Genomic DNA, 2,484 nt, shown 5'->3' with positions numbered 1-2,484 from the left:
AAAAAAAAAAAAAAAAAAAAAAAAAAAAAAAAAGAAAAAGAAGCTCTTTCGAAATTCGGATCCGAGGATTAAAAAACGAGGATTGTATCATCAATTCATTTTTCGACAAGTGAGTCGTAAAAATCTTCATATCTTACAAGAAAATTCCTCTATTTTGATTTTAAAAAGATTTGATTTTAATAAAAATTCGCGTGTAGATAAAATATAATGAAACCAGACTAATTGTTATACGATGAATTAATCATGAAATCTCTTTGAGCGCGTGAAATTAATCTTTAAATTTTATGATTTTTTTTTTTTTTCATATTTTATATGTAATTTTACGAAACATTACGAAATTATAATCCACTATGATCTCACAATGTTGCATATAAAGCGGAATCATTGTTGGTTTCGATAATTTATTAATCGAACTCGCGTAAGATATATAAATATTTCTGTAATTTAATTGTACGTTACAAACATGTCGAGTTTTAATAACGTTAAAATGACTCGCTTTGAAAATATATCTTGTTTCATATTTCACTTAAATATAATCGATTCTGTTAAATATATCAAAAGTAATGATTAATGAATATAATTTGACGAGAAAGATTCACCGTTATTCAAAATGATTATCAAAATGAAAATCTTTGTTTTTTAAACTTTGTTTCTTTTCCAATTTTCCAATCGATTTTAAAACGATTTCAAAATTGTTTCGACCTCCTCTTTCCTTTTTTTTTTTTTTTCCCCATTGATCGAATTCATGATTGTTGTCGTGGCTTTGAGGATTTCGCGGCCACACCAAAGGATACAAAAGTTTAATAAATTCATTCATCGAATTTAATACGGTGGAAGGGCATACGTGCACGCGAGCCCGCTTATTGCCAACACAACACATATTCAGCAATTTGTTCGCGTTCGATGAGATATCCCGTTCTCGCAATTTATCCGTTTGGCAAAATGACAATTCGACGGTTTGTCCCATCGTCGAAGGTCGTCGATTCGTCGATTCGTCGATTCGATACCGTCCTATCCGTTCGCTTCCATCCAATATATATATATATATATATTTTTTTTCCATCCTCGTAATAAATTCGTTTATCTTCCACCATTCTGCATTTTTTTTCACGGTCCCGTTTGATTAACTACGAACGGATCGCGTGATTTCCGGAAAAAATTTGGGGATCCACCGAGCGGTACACTTTTCAGCCTACGCCATTCATGGAGAAAAAAAAAAAAAAAAAAAAAAAAGAAAAAACGGGAAAAAATGGACGAGCATCGTTCCTTTTTTTCCGTGTCGATCGTTCGAATTTCCACTTTCGTAACTCGCGTTTGTTTTTCCGCTCGGATGTATAACGAGTCGATATTAAGAAAACAACGAGAGAATCCTGGAAACGGCGGAGAAAGAATAAAAAAAAAAAAAAGTTAGGAAACGAGAAGTAATGACGAAACTAGGGGGCACTAAATGCCAAGGAAACCGAGAGAAGGAAGGCAACGAATTAATCATTTTTTTTTTTTTTTCTTTCTTTGCCGTGCTCGAAAACACTGGTTGATAAAAAATATTTCTTTCGAGATAAGAAAGCGAAGCTTCAACGAACGGAATCCTCTTGATAAAAACGTGCTTACGATTTCTAATAGCTTGCTGTACACTTCTCGTCCGATGTTGCGAGAAATTTCGCTCCGATTATTCCGTAAATTGCGACAAGCATCCGAAGCGTACGAAGATAGGGAAAGTATGAAGGAAAACATGGAACGATATCCATTCGATCGTTTTCATCTTGTGTTGTGTTTCAACTCTGCTGCTAGTTAATAGAAAAAAAAGGGAGGAGGGGGGAACAAAGATCCCTTGGAACAAGAAACGACGATAAAGAAACATTGAACGGTGAGAAAAAGTGGAAACGTAAGTAAGGAAAGATAGAAAAATGATAGAAAACCGAGGACGAAAATGAGAAACATAGAATGGAGAGCGCGACTAAAACGAATACACTGCGCATCGAACAGTGTTACATGGAATAATATGTACTTATTCCGTTAGGGAAATGATCGAATGATGGATAGGATCGAAGATGTGTGTGCGTGTATATATATATATGAGAAGAAGCAGACGCACGCGCGAGTACAGGCCAACTCGAGTTGAAACATCCATTGCATCTGTAATGTCATCCCAATGCCTCCTGCAAGCCTCTCCTCCTTGGTTCTTGCCCTCATATCACGCTCACTGACAATACATCTTCGATGGCTGTGAAACCTCGGAGTTATATCCAAGAATCCCATCACGAAATCCGAATAATCGAAGAACGTGCGCTATTTCTTGTCTCGTGCCTTCGTGATCCGAGAATCGGATGGCCGAGAGAAGAAATATAACGTATTTCAACTGTTTCTACCGATTTTACCATCCATGTGTCGAATTTAACCAAGAATTTCATCGCGAAATTCGAATAATAATAATCGAACGCGACTCGTATATCTCCTGTGTTTCAGAGTCGAATGGTAAGTGACCGA

At 35.8% G+C, this 2,484-nt stretch overlaps 1 long non-coding RNA gene across 1 annotated transcript in view; it reads left to right on the top strand.

Moving 5' to 3' along the window:
* Window positions 1-2,484, top strand: part of LOC102680757 — a 22,295-nt gene that overhangs the window by 4,723 nt on the left and 15,088 nt on the right. Inside the window, exon 2 of the long non-coding RNA XR_421891.2 lies at window positions 1,390-1,406. This is a non-coding gene — a long non-coding RNA (uncharacterized LOC102680757). The remainder of the gene's footprint in view (window positions 1-1,389; window positions 1,407-2,484) is intronic.

This window comes from Apis dorsata, unplaced genomic scaffold (genome assembly GCF_000469605.1).
Source record: "Apis dorsata unplaced genomic scaffold, Apis dorsata 1.3 scaffold_262, whole genome shotgun sequence".
In the NCBI taxonomy this organism is placed as follows: Eukaryota; Metazoa; Arthropoda; class Insecta; order Hymenoptera; family Apidae; genus Apis; species Apis dorsata.
This window is presented reverse-complemented; position numbering and strand designations above follow the sequence as displayed.